Source organism: Lathamus discolor, chromosome 6 (genome assembly GCF_037157495.1).
Source record: "Lathamus discolor isolate bLatDis1 chromosome 6, bLatDis1.hap1, whole genome shotgun sequence".
NCBI lineage: Eukaryota > Metazoa > Chordata > Aves > Psittaciformes > Psittacidae > Lathamus > Lathamus discolor.
The window spans coordinates 57,847,089-57,864,187 of record NC_088889.1 but is presented as its reverse complement, the minus strand read 5'-3'; the positions used below and the strand labels follow the sequence as shown (position 1 = coordinate 57,864,187).

Below are 17,099 nucleotides of genomic sequence, written 5' to 3'. Positions count from 1 at the left end.
AAGTTCATAACAAGTAAAATAGCAGACATTGATTATTCTGCCGAATGTAAAGATTAAGCAAAGAGTAAGAAGCAATGCTTACCAAACTGAGAAGGATTTGGATCTCTTAGTGGCTATAACAGTAAGTGTAGAGCTAGTCAACCACAGCAGAGTTCATACTATTCAGTGTACCAAAGAAAAAAAGACCTGAGGTTATTAGACAAAAATCCCAGCAGTTCTGTGTGTATGACTGCTTGGAAAAACAAAAACAACAAACAACAAATAAGATATTATGACAATGTAAGGGTGTTGGAGAATTGAAATCACATAGGTATAGTCACATTTCCTATAGAACCGATGCAATATGGATTTGGTTGCAGTCATCTTGCAGGAGAAATATATTTTTTTGCCTTAGCCCAGACAGCTCCAGGTTTAAGAACACTCACTGGGGGGAAAGCTAAAGGGGTTAAGGTGCAATAGAGGTGACCTGTGGGAACTATCATTATTATATAGAGCCTTGATGAGTGAAATGAGAGGAATTGCTCTCCATCATGAAAGGCTGAAATGTCGAGGGAGCAATTGCAAATTAATCTATTAAGACATATGAGGTTGAACACTGTGACTCAAAAGGGTGGAAATACATGGAATAAACTGCAGTGTAAAGTCACAATGATTTCTAAACACAACCTTAAAGACATCCACTTACGATTTTTACAGTGAAACAGGGATTTTTATATATGTGTGTATATATGGAGACAGAGTTTAAGTGGAGAAAACAGGTCTCTGTATTCAGCTATTCCCGATATTTGTACTGACCAGGCCTGAATGAGAAGTTCTGTTCTGATTTGTGTGGCTTTAACCAGAACAATGTGCAAGGAATTTTTCTTTTTTAGAAGACACATCAATAAAATGCCTCACAGGCAGTTTTCTCTGTGGTGATTTTCCTGTTTGCTGTGACATTTTTAACTTGAATTTAGTGTTTGTAAAAGGTGCTATGTGACAGCATTGTGTAACTGAAAGCCTCTTTTTATTGGCAGATCATGCACACTCAAGGCTGGGGAAATTTCTCTATGTCAGCCTGGTGAGGGACACCCCTGCAGCCTGAAGGAGCCAACCTCTAGGAGGAAAATTGGTAAGTCCACATCAGTCAATCCAATCTTATGTTAAATGTCGCTGCGTGATTATTTTTAAAGAGCTTGCATCCAAAAGATTTGGAGAGAGCCATGGAAAGTTACCCACATGACAGAACTGCATGGGTTATTTTTTCTATTCCCCGGCAGTGGTTGCAGCTTTCTGGAGTGTTAATGCTTTGTTCACTAGTGTCTGGAATGAGACTTGGTAATTGTGTCAAGTACATTTTGGTGGAGATGATCCTGTAGGTGGTACTTGAGAAGCAAGGGTCTGCTGTTTGCCCAGTGCTCAACCCTGACACCAGTCTTTAGGCCTCAATGTTGTTAATTTTGTGAAGCTCGTGTAGTTTCAGACTTTTACCTTTGCCAGCTTATTATAGTCTAGGAAGATGAGATGTGACTATGCTGAGATACAACCCCCAGTGATGGCACTTTATAATACTGTATGACTGGAGGTTTGCTATTGTAGGCAGAGAAAAAGGCAATAAAGCAGCATTGATATCCTGCCTGCCCTCTTATAGGAGTTATTGAATCAAACCTACCAGAACTGCCAGACAAACAATTTGCAGCTGCAGTCTGAAGCCTGACAATGACACAGAATCAAAAAGAAGTAGTTGAAGTGCATGGGCTTGTGAACTCCTCTGTGACCCACCACAGCAGGCTCCCTAGGATTGTTCTCCTCTTTCTGGTCCTTTCCCTGTATAATTCCTTCTCTTTACCTCCCTTTTCCTGTCTCTCCCATTTTCTCTCCTATGTCTTGCCATTGTTAGCTCCTCACACCTTTTCCTTTCCCTTTTCTTTCTTTCTCTCATTACCTCACTATTTCCTTCTATTGCCTCCAGTATATCTCTTGCCTCTTACTTTTCCTGTCCGAGTTTTAGTGTACTTCTCTCATATTCTCCCTTCCCTGATGTACCTTTTTTGATATTTCATTTCCCTCTCCATTTATTGCTCATTGTTTCTTCTTTTCTGCCAATTGTTCTACCTTCATTTTTCTCAAGCCATGTTTTGCCAGTATCTGAGCTCTATGTTGCTCTTACTCCTCAAATGTGGGAATTTAAACCTTTCCTGTGCACTTGGATTTCCAAAGTGCCAATCCAGCTCAACTGAGAGGAGCTGATGTGGTTTGGCTCTAATGTCTATGAAGGGAGATACTGCAAAAGCCAGCGTAACAGTAGAACTTGTAAATACTCTGTGGCTCGTGAGTCAGGCCTACAGTCATAGTTGGATTCAAAGCATATCAGGTGAATGGGATCTGGAACTAACCTGCAAGTACCATCTTCTTATCAGCCTTCTGTCCTTTATTTCAGTAGCAACCTCAACACTCTCAGTTTCTTACAGTGCACAGTTTTGCTTTGGCTCAGGGCATTCTGTTTGGAATTTTTGACGTTTTGTTTTGTTTTTTAATAAATATTATCCTAAAGCACATGCAATGTATGTAGGTTTCAGTGGAGAGGGGCCACACTGTGAAATACGGTCAGGATATATAGACAATTTTTGGTCAGTTGCCGAGGTGAGTAGCTCGAGAGAGGACGCCTTCAACACCGGAGCGGTGGGAGGTCAGCGTCCAGCAGCCTCAAGTCAGAGCGGCGACAGCCACCGAGGGAGCCTCAAGTCCTCGACAGGACCTGCCCAGGAGCCGGCAGCTCCGCGGACGCGAGCAGGGACTCACAGGGGACGCAGCCAGGAGGGGCAGCACCAGCCCTGAGGGGTTAAAAACCTGCCCCAGGGAGATGGGCGACTGGGGTGCGGTGCGTTCGCTTGTGCGGGCAGGCGGGCGGGGGGGTGAGCACCCGCGGTATGACCAGGGCCCGCTCTGGGAGCTCTGCTCTGGCTGCCCCGGCGGTGCCCAGCGTAGGCACCCCGACAGAGCCGGTGAGAGGGGAGGCTGCAGTGCAGAGCTCGGGGTGTAGAGGGTGCCTGCACAGGTCTGGTGAGGGGAGGGTGCACAACGGGCAGGGCTGCGCTCGGTGCTCCCTGGCGGAGGTCCTCCTGCAGCAGGTGGCTGAGCTGTAGGACGCTGTCCATAAGCTAAAAGATGTCAGGGAAGCTGAGGGGAAGCAGGAGTACTTGCCCCAGCCCAAACTGTGCAGGGGCCTCAAGCGTCTATTGTAGCTTATGCAGGAAAGAAGGAGGCCGTTAACACAGGAAGGTGGGAATTAGTGACAAAAGAAAAAAACAAACAAACCCAAAACAAAAAAAAAAAAACAAACAAACCCACAAACAAAACCAAAACCAAAAAACCCACAACAAAAATAGGAGGAAGAGGGCAATTAAAAGCAAGGGGCTTCCTCCTAAATCTGTTGCCCCACCCAGAACCGCTTTGCTGTCCTGCAGGGGGCTGATGAGGAAACGCACTTGCGCCAGAAGCAGCCGGCTGGTGCACTGGTAAAGAAGACCTCTACCGGTGCTGCCAGGAAAAAGCAGCGGGTTGTAGTAGTAGGGGACTCTACCTTGAAAAGGGCAGAAGCACTCGTCTGTCGGCCTGACCCAGTCTCAAGGGAGGTGTGCTGCCTACCCGGGGCATGGGTCAGGGATGTTACAGAGAGGCTGCCTGCTCTAGTAAATCCATGGACTATTACCCACTTCTAGTTGGCCGTGTGGGTGCTAGGGATATAGATAGCAGTAGGCTGGGGCACATAAAGAAGGACTACAGAGCCCTGGGAGAGGTGGTTAGGGGCTCCAGTGCTCAGATAGTCTTTTTTTGTCAATTCTCCAGGACACAGGGGAGGACCTAAAAAAAGCTAGGAGGATTGGCCAGGTCAATAAATGGTTAAAAGGGTGGTGTCACAGTCAGGGGTTTGGGTGTCTAGAACACGGGACCCAAGTTTGTAGGCCAGGCCTTCTGGGGGCTGGTGGAGCTGCTCTGATAAAGAAGGGGAAGAACAGTTTTCGTAGGAGGCTTGCCAGGCTTGTCAAGGATGCTTTAAACTAGATGTGTTGGGGGAGGGGGGCATCATTCCACCCCAACACACCCAGTCAGTTGCCAGCACCTATAATAAATGCTTGGAGCAATGTAGAGATTTTCCAGCCGCTCCAGCCGGCTTCATTTAGAGCTCAGCTCAGATGCCTCTATACAAACGCCCGTAGCATGGGGAGCAGACAAGAGGAATTAGAGATGTGTGCACTTCTATGGGAGTATGATATAATAGGCATCACAGAAACATGGTGGGATGGCTCCTATGACTGGAGTGTTGGAATGGAAGGTTACAGGCTCTTTAGAAAAGACAGGCCTGGCAGGCGGGGAGGGGGAGTTGCCCTTTATGTTAGGGATAGGCTGGAGAGCATGGAACTCTGTCTGGGGGCAGGTGAGCAGTTAACAGAGAGTTTGTGGGTCAGGGTTAAAGGGAGAACAGCTATGGGGGACATTACTATGGGGGTCTGTTACAGACCGCCTGATCAAGAAAAACCTGTGGATGAAGCACTCTACAGACAGATAGGAACAGCCTCACGCTCACAGGCCCTTGTTCTCATGGGGGATTTCAACCACCCTGACATCTGTTGGAACGATGGCACTGCACGGCACAAGCAATCCAGGAGGTTCCTCGATTGTGTGGAAGACAACTTCCTTCTGCAAGTAATAGAGGAGCCGACAAGCAGAGGTGCCATGCTTGACCTTGTGCTCACCAACAGGGTGGGGCTCGTTGGAAATGTGACGCTCCAGGGCAGCCTTGGTTGCAGCGATCAGGAGATGGTCAAGTTCAAGATCCTCAGGACAGTGAGAAGAGCGTGCAGCAAGCTCACTGCCCTGGACTTCAAGAGAGCAGACTTTGGCCTCTTCAGGAACCTGCTTAGTAAGGTTCCATGGGATATAGCCCTAGAGGGCAGAGGGGCCCAAGACTCTTGGTTGATATTCAAGGATCACCTGCTGCAAGATGAGGAGTGTTGCATCCCAACTAGAAGGAAGTGCAGCAGGAGGGCCAGGAGACCTCCTTGAATGGATAAGGAGCTGCTGAGAAAAATTCAAAGGAAAAAAGAGCCTTATAAAAGGTGGAAGCAAGGACAGGCGGCCTGGGAAGAATACAGGGATGTTGTTCAGGAAGCTAAGGACCAGGTTAGGAAAGCTAAGGCCCAGTTAGAATTAAACTTGGCTAGGGATGTTAAGGATAACAGGAAGGGATTCTTTATGTGTGTAGCGAATAAAAAACAGACTAGGGACAACGTAGGCCCCCTCCAGAAGCTATCAGGAGAACTGGCTACACAGGATTTGGAGAAGGCTGAGGTTCTGAATGACTTCTTTGCCTCAGTCTTCACTGGCAAAAGCTCTGACCGTACCACCCAAATCTTGGAAGGCAGATGCAGGGACTGTGAGAATGAAGACCTTGGGCCCACTGTAGGAGAGGATCTGGTTCGAGACCATCTTCAAAATCTGAATGTACACAAGTCCATGGGACCTGATCGAATCCATCCACGGGTCCTGAAGGAGCTGGCGAATGAAGTTGCTAAGCCACTGGCCATCGTATTTGAAAAATCATGGCAGTCAGGTGAAGTTCCCGATTACTGGAAAAAGGGAAACATAACCCCCATTTTCAAGAAGGGGAAAATGGAAGCCCCGGGGAATTACAGACCAGTCAGTCTCACCTCTGTGCCTGGCAAAATCTTGGAGCACATTCTCCTGGAAGGCATGCTAAGGCACATGAAAAACAACAAGGTGCTTGGTGGCAGCCAGCATGGCTTCACTAAGGGAAAATCCTGCCTGACCAATCTGGTGGCCTTCTATGATGGGGCTATGGAACTAATGGACAAGGGTAGAGCAGTTGATGTCATCTACCTGGACTTGTGCAAAGTGTTTGACACTGTCCCGCACGACATCCTTGTCTGTAAATTGGAGAGACATCAATGTGAAAGGTGGACCACTCGGTGGATAAAGAACTGGCTGGCTGGCCGCACGCAAAGAGTTGTGGTCAATGGCTCAATGTCCGGCTGGAGACCAGTAACGAGTAGTGTCCCTCAGGGATCAGTGTTGGGACTGGTCCTGTTCAACATCTTTGTCACTGACATGGACAGTCGATTGAGTGCGCCCTCAGCAAGTTTGCCGATGACACCAAGCTGTGTGGTCCGGTTGATACCCTGGAGGGAAGGGATGCCATCCAAAGGGACCTTGACACGCTTGTGATGTGGGCTGACACCAGCCTAATGAAGTTTAACCATGCCAAGTGCAAGGTACTACACCTGGGTCGGAGCAATCCCAGGCACAGCTACAGGTTGGGCAGGGAAGAGATTCAGAGCAGCCCTGCGGAGAAGGGCTTGGGAGTGTTGGTTGATGAGAAAATGAACATGAGCCAGCTTCAGTGTGCGCTCGCAGCCCAGAAAGCCAACCGTATCCTGGGCTGCATCAAAAGGAGCATGACCAGCAGGTCAAAGGAGGTGATCCTGCCCCTCTACTCTGCTCTTGTGAGACCTCACCTGGAATATTGTGTATGGTTCTGGTGTCTTCAACATAAAAAGGACATGGAACTGCTGGAACAAGCCCAGAGGAGGGCCACGAGGATGGTCAGGGGACTGGAGCACCTCCCGTATGAAGACAGGCTGAGAAAGTTGGGGCTGTTCAGCCTGGAGAAGAGAAGGCTGCGTGGGGACCTCATAGCAGCCTTCCAGTATCTGAAGGGGGCCTATAGGGATGCTGGGGAGGGACTCTTCATTAGGGACTGTAGTGACAGGACAAGGGGTAATGGGTTAAAACTGAAACAGGGGAGGTTTAGATTGGATATAAGGAAGAAGTTCGTTACTGTGCAGGTGGTGAGGCACTGGAATGGGTTGCCCAGGGAAGCTGTGAATGCTCCATCCCTGGTGGTGTTCAAGGCCAGGTTGGGCAGAGCCTTGGGTGGGATGGTTTAGTGTGAGGTGTCCCTGCCCATGGCAGAGGGGTTGGAACTAGATGATCTTAAGGTCCTTTCCAACCCTAACTGTTCTATGATTCTATGATTGATTCTCTGATTCTAAAAAAAACCCTCAACAAAACAAACAACCCTTCTTAGTTTTTGCATGCTCACAATTTATCTGCTGTTATCTACAAATAGCTACTACTTATCTACTATTTTAGGGAAGATTTTTCCATTCCCATTTTTTCTCTTGCAACCATTGCCTGAGCATCAGCCTTCTAAGCTTTAGGTTAGAAGCTTAGTACTGACTATCTTTTTTTTATTTCTTCCTCCTTTTTCTCCCCCCCCCCCCCCCCCCCCCATAAGTAGCAGGCTGAGGTTTTGTTCCAGGATTCAGGAGGGAGGTTTTTCTGTTTTGGTGGGGGTTTTGGGTTTGGGTTTTTTGGGGGTTTTTTTTTGGTTGGTTTCTTTTAAGTTCCTTGGTTTGCTTATTTTGTCTGTTTCCTGGAGGGCTCTGGAACTGTAGAAGCTGCCTGAGAAAGGGAGCAGTGTGCTCACTCTCCTGCAGCTGACCACTAGCAAGCCCAAGATCAAAGTCAAGCCCAGATCTTGTTGACAGGATGGCACCTCTCCTTTTGTAAAATTATGTATAATATGAGTGTAAAAGTAACTCTTCCTTCCCCTCTCATTTTGTCTGCTTCCTTCTGTCTCTCCAGTTACTTCTCCCGTGGAGTTTGATGCTGGTGAAAATGGAAAGAAAATCAGGTCCTGTATAAACCAACCCTTTCTGCTCTGATTGGATTTTTCTCTTTCTGTCTGCTTCTTTATTTGATTTAAAATCTTAAACCCCTTGAAGGTTTTCTGTTAAGATTTTCAGCGCAACTTGGAATGGGGTGAGCAGTCAGAGCATTACATAAAAAGTGGTAGTTTATTTTTAGCTAATGGAAGATGAGGGCTGATTGGATTAGCCCAGCAATGTGAGTACCTGATGCAGACTGCTATCAACACATCCACAGAGGAAGGGTTAAGTGCAGTTTCTTTCACTTTACCTCACCCCTTTTACCCTCTCCTGCTTTGCCTTTCTTCGCCTGGTAACTGACACTTGCAACAGCAGTGCAAATTCCTGGGCATGCTCTCATACTGGTCAATACAGGAGTAAATCTTACAATCCCTCCTGTTGTTTTGCATTTGCCACTTGACAGCAGTGGATGCTCAGGAAGACTGAGGGGTAAGGTCTTAAAGCTTTAGACTAGGCTTTAGCCGTGTGACAGCTATTAAAGCAATTGGGAGCCAGGTGGCTAAAACCCAGTGCAATTCTTTGTAATGGTACCCCTGAGAGTGCCCATCTCCTTTTAGCGCTACTATTGATTAGGCAATTCTTGGCTTTGAGGAACAAAATTGGTGTGTGCATCAAAGTTCTTTTCCTCAATTTGGCCTGGTTTGAAATTAATCGTTCACCTTAAGCCATTTTCGTAAGCAGCTTTAAGCTTCAATAAATTTCAGTTTGATTTGATTTTCCTTTCACTTTTCTCTATGAAGGCCTGTTGTTTACTGGTCTTCTTTAGGACATCTCCAGAGCTGTTTTGTCTTTATTCTCATCTCCCACATTGATCCTGGTATGTTGTCCAGTGTGATTGGTCGAAGCTCGGTAAAATGCTGGGGTCTTTATTTCATGGCTGCACACAATGCACTGTCAGCAGCACTGAGGCCAGTGGGTACCTGGTTTTCAGTAGGAGCAATGCATTTTATGAGGTAGACCATGTTGTTTTTTAGCATATTGTTCAGACCCTGCCTCTATCTTGACTGAAATGGTTTGGTGTTCCTAGAGGGAGCACATAAACTGTGAGCAAATTCCTCCTAATTTCAAAAACTCCTCATGAGTATTTGACATTTACTAGAGAGTGAAATGCCACACAAAGGTATGTGAATGTATACTAATGTCTGTGAGAAGGTGAAAATAAGTATGTAAAACCAAGGAAGAGTGTTCCCCAACCCTCTTACCTTATGCACTTCGTATTTCTCTGCAGCGTTGGAAGATTTTTTAGCATGTCATGTTATCATTGGTGGAGAGGCAAGATAGGTTCTGCCTGAGGATATGCCCTTTGCTTTGGGCAATATATGGGTTTTCCTGTCAGTTTCTTTTGGGTGTTCTAGAGAACTCTTGTGAACTGTTAGGTAATGCTAAGTACTGCCAACAGCGAGAGACTGGCACTGAATAGCTTTTTCCTGCAATAAAACCTAAAGAGAATGCTGGGCTGGAAAAAGCTATTGAGCCAGTCCAGTACTTCAGCAGCTAGGTAAGAGACTTTAGTGGAGACTTTAGAGCCTGCTTCTGCACCACTTCTCTCAGCGCTGCTGTTTGCTTCCTTGTAGCCCTTTTGCTCCTTTGAATAACCAGACAGCAGAAGGTGGTATTTAACAGTTCTGTGTTACTGGAAGATCGTTGCTGGGATATTTGGGTGTGGGATGATACACAAGCAAGGGAATTGGAAATGAAAGAGAAACTCAGAAACATTGGCTTCAGAAAAATGTTTCTTATTCCTGTTCAAAAGAGGATAAAGCAGCTCTTTAAGTGTCACAGGCAACCTAGGAAGTCCGTCGCCTCCTTGCCAAAGAATGTTGATTTAGGAGTTCCAGAAGTGGTTTTATAAGACATCCCTGTCTACGTTGAGCAAAAAACCCTGTCTGGGTTGTCAAAGCCCAAAACATTCTGTTTAAACAAGCTGGTATATTCCAATCAGCTTTTTTTAATCTGAAAATTCAGTTCATCATGAGCTGAGTGTGAAATGTGATGCCAAGATTGCAAGGACAGCATTGCAGTAGGACTTTGAAGGAGCTCCAAGAGAAATACAAGTATGCACCACCTCTCCCATTCTAGTCAAGTTCAATGGAAGTTTTTCTGGAAGGACATTTATAGAAATCTCATCAGAATGACAAATTCCAAGCTCAGGATACACACACACACACACACACACACACACACACACACACACTTTTTTAATGACACAGAGCCCAAATAGTGCAGGAACATGAACAATGAAAAATCTGAGCTGGATTGCCCAAGCTAACGTAAAAAATGAATGCAGCTTTGATAATGGAGGACATGCCAAACTAATTAATGAAGCATATGCAAACATTCAACTTTGCAGACGTCCTTTGTACTTCATTAGATTCTCAGAAGTCAGTATGGGGGAATCTGATAGGAAAAGTCTTTGATCTTTAAATTGTTGCTGTTGCAACAAAACACATCTATGTGCTGTTTTATTTTCACAGCTGATGCCTTGTCAGAAAGTCTGAGATTTGTAAAGAGGTTTATGTTTGTATTAAAATCTCCTCTATTTTAATTGAGGTTTGTCAGTCATGCATCTGAAACTGGTGTTTTTCCACAAATACTTTAGGCAAAAATAGCTTCTGTGCATAGAACTAAAACAGATCTTCCCCATGTAGGTAGCACTTGCCGTATGGGAGGTACTGCAGACACACAAACGCTGAAGGCCAGAAGGGGAGCTCCTTCTTCCAGAGTTCACTGAGTGGGCTCACGATCTGTGACTCTTGCTCTCTTCTGCAGTGTTATTTCCATTTTACAAACCGAAACAGAGGGCCAAAGAGGTTGGGAGAACAGAGCTGTGCTTTGATGGTGAGAGAGGAGAATGTGCATGTAGCTTTCTTCAGCTGGCTTTTGATTCTTTTGCATTGTGCTCTTCTTTTGAGCTGAATTGCTAGTTGGTTTTCCAGACTGGGGGAGCAACAGAGATCAGTAGTGAAAGGAGGAATTAATACCAAATTTGGTTCTACCTGTGATGTAATACAATACCTTTTATCTGCAAAGATCTTTACAAGGTTCCGTTGCCTTTCCTGAGCATAGGAAAGATTTTACAATGGTTAATGTATTTGTTACTAGGTCTGAAGCATCCTTGAGCCAACGCTTGTCTGCTCCCCTCCTTTACTTTGGGGTTCGTGTTCCCCTCCCAGCTTATGCTTAAGTGTGTCTGAAATCCTTTGTCCAGCCTGTTTCAGCATTGCATTACCAGTTTTGAAGGTAACCATTTGGTTCAGCTGCAGATTAAAATGCCTTGCAGTCTCTCTGTTTTGGTCCAAATGCTGCTTCATGGAGCTGATTTCTTAAAGGGCCTTATTTTTCCATATATCCTAAATAAAGGGTTGTAAATGTGTCCACGGATCTAAGCATGGCTTCATTAACTTCACAGAAAAATGTTTAAGTATGTTAAAGCATTCATTGTAATATGAAAGTGAGAAACAGTTGTGTTCAGATATTCTTAGATAAGAGAAAACATGCTGCTTCCTTCTTCAATAGAGTAGCACCATTTTATGTCAACAGAAGCTGTTGTCTATTAACAGTTTTACTCCTGTCAGCGATGTCAGCTCTCGTTCATTGCTTTTCTTCCATTGCTTTTCTTCTTGTTCTCTGTTGTAGTGGGTTCAGTACACACATTCGAACACAGGCTTAGCAGGATTTTTAATTCTCCATGTGAGAAGTCTAACAAGTAGACATCACTTGCTTAAAGAACTGAAGTCATTTTCTGTGACCGAAGAGCTGCTCTCCTCAGTGTTACAGTTATTCTCCGTGAGCACCAGAGTTCATCTTTTTGGTAAGCTACATTTCATAGTATCAATGAAAAACTGAGTCACAATTGCTGTACCCAGATTTGTTTCCTATCCTCTAATCTGGGATGCATCACCCAGTAAAATGGGCAGGAGATGTTTCTTGGTAGTTCTGTCAGCAGATCTCCCCAGAAACCACAAGCAATAGATCTCAGATCCATCCATCCAAATAAAGATTTTGCCAAGAAATGCTGGGGTGAACGTGTGGGACTCCTCTCCCCACCTTGAGGGGCCCACAAGCTTCTGCTTAGTGTAGCAGTGATCTGGGAGGCATCCACAAACACATCATCCCCAAGGCAGAGTGCCTTTCTGAGGGATACGTTTGAATGACACATTGCAGTTCTCAGTGGGGAAGTTTTTATTTTGGTTTCCTGTGGAATAGAATACCCAGGAACAGAATAAAATCAGGACTTGGAAGACATTCTGTCCCTCTCTACACTGAGTTTTCCAAAGCTGCTTTTCACTGCATGCATAGAAGGTCCCATTCAATTAGGAAATGTAGAAGTGTTTGTACATGGTTTAAAGCAGTGCAGGAGAAGCTGTTCTGTTTTCCAGGCTTTTAAAGAATGTTACCACAGAGGATATCAACACAGATTTGTGGGATCATCTTAGAAAAGGTTGAATATCAACTTTTGTTTGCAAACACACATGCCATCAAAACTTGATTTACCAATGCTGTTTACCATTTGATTAGATGAAAGAATATTAGCTCTTAAAAATGAGACACAAACTGAATTTCCTTTTCAATGCAGTATATAATAATACCATATTACTGTGGGCTTGTATAGCCCCTTTTGTCAGCCGAACAGACACATGCAGAAGTAGCCTTTAAGCCCCTTCCCACCGTTTCAACACATCAGCTGTTTCAAACAGCAGAGGGCCAGGTCTAAAGAGGGTTATGGAGCTTTCAGTTGTTCTCTGGTGATTTTAGCTTCTGTGGTTTAAATGCTTCTGCCTACAGCTGTTCCCCTGCTTCACTGCTGGAATTAACTATCAGCAGCCAGAGAGCGATCCATGCAACACTCCCCCAGCACTTCCGACTCTGGGGAGGCACAGGAACATGTTGCTCTGTGAGGGCTGGTAGTGAGTAGCTGGGACAGCTGTACCCAGGACCACCACTGCCACGTTCCCAGGAGACTGTCATCAGCAGGATCATGGCTCTGTTTTCATGCAGAAGCTCAGTCCACCTCAGAATAAATCCCTCAGTTCTTATTGTGTAGCATATTACAACACAATAACATCAAGCCTGATTCAAATTCATTCCACTGGTGGTTTTCTTTTAGGTACACTGGACTCTGAAAAAAAACCCAATAAATATCCTATGAGCAAAATTGTATAGAATGATCAACATGCAACTGTCATGCTGCATTTGTCTCATGTCGTTAGTCATTATAACAGCCTGCATAATTCTGGAGCAGAACAACAATCTCCACACAACAAATTGCAGATTGTGTTTGCCAACCCACAAAACATCACAATATTTATTTTGAAACTTTATAATGCTATCAAGGGCAAATTCATTTTACCTGTACAAATAGCCCCATCGAGGCAACTTAGGTTACACATGCAAGCAAATGTGAGTGGAACTTGGCTCTGGGCACAAGAAAAGCAAAGCTGACTTCCTCCCGTGGTGGAAATAGGGAACATATAAGCACAGAGCTGGGGAGATATGTACTGACAAGTGTACCACAAGGGGCCTGAGGAGAAACATCAGGATACAATTGAGATAATGGTACTCTGGCTCCCCAAATTCATACCTTGTTTGCCTTCCTGCTTTGGTCATTTGGAAAGACTGCCTTTCTGCAGGTTTCATGTGAAGCACAGCATCCCCCAGTGCACTGCTGTACCTCCACAGGTCAAATTTATCTGTGATGTGAATGGGCTTGCCACTATCAGATATATTTTTTTGAGTTAGACCCACTGAAAAGCTACTTTGTATGTCTGATGTTTTTATTTGGGTTATCAAAGGATTTTTAAAGTTAATTTTATTATTTAGCACTGCAGAGTTCACCGTGTTTAGGTTCAGTTTTAAGTGGAAAGTTTTTTTTACGTTCCATCACCTATCTTGACAGATTCTGTGTATGCCAGAGGCAGTCTTCTTAACCCTGGATCAAAACCTAATCTCTCTGCTTTCGTAAAACCTTTTCCTCTAATTCTCTCTCTAGTAAATTATATTCTGTTCTTTGTCCTTGAATAATTTAAAGATGTATAGAATAAAGTGTGGGGAGGGGAGGAAGGGGGGCTGCTCTGTTCCATTGAGTGATACCTGGTAATCAAAGTACCGCATTCATATCTTGCTGCAGTGATCTCATTTCTATTGGGACAGCACTCCTGTGAGCACAGGCCCGTGTTGTGTTCATCCTGTTACAACCAGATAAACTCATAATGTAGACAGATAAGAGCTATGCTCATTAATCTATTAATTGCCTATTGTCAGTTGTCAATATGTTTCACTTGATGGGAAGCCAGAAGATTAGTTTGTATTGTAAGGATGTAGATTTATGTTCTATATTACTATTATTTTATTTTGATGTGTGGAATACTACAAAATGACATTCAAGCTGGTAATGTCTCACCCAAACAGAGTAGAGGTGGTTGCTTTTTAAGTTTCTGAAACCAGAAAAATGGTTATGCCCCAAATGGTTGTAAAATAAAAAGCCTATTTTCAATCAAAGGACCCTGAAAGAGCTGTGACTGTGTTGAGTAACACGTTTTTTACGATGGGCATTCAGGACATCCTAAAAATCAACACTGCCTGAGGTACCCTGATTTCCTGGGGCAGTTGAAAGTCGGTGGGGACGTCATTTTTCGCTGGAAATTTGAGACTGATTTGTCTGTGACTGGAGCTGCTGGAGCAAGATTTTATTATAATTGTGTGACCTTTAATACACCACGAAGAGATTTCAAGTTCTCTATTTTTCTAGCCTGTGACAAATCAAATGTTTAACTATAATGTATAGTCACCAAGTTTACACCTTAAGAAGGGTGATTTTCAAGGGCTTATCTCTACAAAGAACAGCGGAGCAGACAGTTTCAAAAAAAAGAAAAAGAAGGGAGAGGAACATCATAGAAGCACTTTATAGACCTATTTGAATCACAGCTTTAAGTCATTTATTTCACAGCCAAAAAGCCCATCCATGTGTGCATTTAATAATGATGGCCAATTCTGAACAGAGACTGGAAATTTTCCTCTCCATGGCAGGAAGCAAAAAAACCCCTCACTGTTTCTGAGTTGGTAGCTTGACCTGTTTGAATTATTTTATTACTTGCAAGACTATCAGCCAGGTGGCCAGCATTTAAACTCTGAGGACAGCTCTGGGAATAGATTTCTGTGGAACTACCATAGTTAAGAGCAGCTGATGATTAGGCAGCTCAGGCATTTGCTAGGCACACTTAGGCGGCGCTGTTTGACAAATAGGAGCTCATCCTTGGGGCAGTGATCTTCACGCCATCTATGCACAGGTTTGAAGGATGCAGGCAGATCTTCCATACTGTCCAGGATATGTAATGGTGCTACATGCCTGGGCATAAGAACTTACCTTCTTTATTTCTGCCTTGACTGGAAAAAGTGGTTTATTACCTCAAGGTACACAAGCTGTGTTCTCCTCTAGCTGCAGTCACCCTAATGATGGGTGTAGGGGTCTGTTTTGCAAGATCTGGAAGCCTCTGTTATTATTATCAAGGATGGTCGCATAGCACAGAGTTTAGTCAGACACATTTTCTCAGGATGGGGGCAGGGTTTTATTTCGAACTTTCAAGGATCAAAACCAAGTTATTGAAATGTGTGCAGATCTTTTAGTATCTGGAGAAATCCTGTTTTCTCTAGCTGTTTGACTCTTCTAGGCTTCTTTCTTTCTGCAAAAAGTTAAGGAGGGAAATATAGTTAAATTAAATGAAATTACATGAAAGAAGAACGAACGAAAAAGATCTCCCTTTCTACTGAAAATGTGCCAAACCCGTTTAAAGTGAGGAAATTACTTTTCTCAGCTACTATTAATGTTTTAGCTTATTTTCCCTCCAGTTTTGGATAGTGCAAGGTGTTATGATTTGACTCTTTCTCATCTCCTCTAACCTTGTCAGAAGAGAAGGTGTTTTGCAACACACCACGAAAGGTAAAATAGGAAACAGAAAAAGAAAGAAGGGAAAAAAAAATCTCTGGCTAGCATTCAGATATCTGTATTCACTGGACACCAGCTGGTTTTTTGTATTCAGTGACTCAAAGGTAGAAAAATGGTAGAAAGGTGTGATTGGAAGTGTAATGCTTTGAAAACTTATTTAGGAATAAACGTGGACCATTTAAATGCCTACAAAATCGAAAAAGTCAAAATTTGGAACTTTTCACATCTTCCTCTTTGACATGAGAGAAGTACAGCTGAGGCCAGGGACACCCCCACACCACCTCCACTTTCCCCCCCAAAATAAAATATGTGAGAAGTGTGAAAATTGTGAGAATTTGTTGTTCACTGATGAGGACTGAATTTCAGAGAGATTAAATGCCTCACTTCTGGTCCCCCAGGAAATGTGTGGCAGAGTCTTGATCTGGACCCAGCTCTCCCAAGTTCCAGATGAATGCCTTAACCAAAACCTCACTCTTCCTTATCACACTTTGTTTCTTTTTCTTTCCAATACCTTCTCTAAACATTTCTTTTGTTTGGTTTGTTGAGGTCAGTGGTCTCATCTGCTTTGCAAGCACCACAGACTTATACCATTTATGTTTTCAGGTTTTTTCCTTTGTACATTGCTTATATATTGAGTTGCTAGCTTTGCATTTCTTCTTGCTCCTGGATCCCTCCCTACTGTGCAGAAGGTGACAGCTTCAGGAGCACAATGTTTTGCCATTTTTGACCTGTGGGATAGTTCACACCCCTTTTTAGCCCAAGTCCCATTGTAAGTCAGCCCCTTTTGATCAAGTCTCCATCCTCTTCTATTGACCAGCTCCCTTATTCCCACTAAATGTTTCAACCCTGCTGCCTGCTCCCTTTGTGCTTTCTTTAATTCTTAATATTTCTGCAGCAGGACAGAGTCTGCCATCAGTTTGTTTAGTGGAGCAGAAGACAAAGCGAGGCTGGTGCTGCTGCTGTCGAATAGGTCATCGGTGACAACAACCTGTGCTGCAGAACTTAGCCCCCACTGACACTGTTTTCACTCCACTTGAATGGAATCTCCTGGGAGTCTTTCTTTAAAGAGCCCAGGGGTGAGGAAGGCAGGTAAATGGAAAGAAAAGGAATAAAATAATTATAGCAATAGCACTCTGGCTTTCTCAGTTGTACGTGGGCTTGGCTAATCGAAATGAGAAGTACCTTGAGTACCTGTAGATGGGGTAGGTTAAGAGGTTGTTCTTTGTCCCACTGTGGTGTCTGCAGTGGGGGGCATTGACTTTTTATATCTCTAGATTTTCCCTCCGTTGTTAGGTTAGGTGCTGTCATCTTTAGAAATAAGATCTCTTTCAGAAGCACTTGCCCCTATTGAATGAGGTATAGCCATGACCAGGAAGAGAAATGACCCTTGTCTGGGCCATCGAAAGAAGATTGCAGCCGGGACTGCA

General features: G+C 44.2%; 1 long non-coding RNA gene across 1 annotated transcript in view; it reads left to right on the top strand.

The window, feature by feature from the left end:
* LOC136017820 (uncharacterized) overlaps positions 1 to 16,667 on the top strand; it is a 157,937-nt gene extending 141,270 nt beyond the window's left edge. Inside the window, exons 2-4 of the long non-coding RNA XR_010614097.1 lie at positions 1,017 to 1,111; positions 11,367 to 11,541; positions 16,568 to 16,667. This is a non-coding gene — a long non-coding RNA (uncharacterized LOC136017820). The remainder of the gene's footprint in view (positions 1 to 1,016; positions 1,112 to 11,366; positions 11,542 to 16,567) is intronic.
* Positions 16,668 to 17,099: the final 432 nt, after the last annotated feature.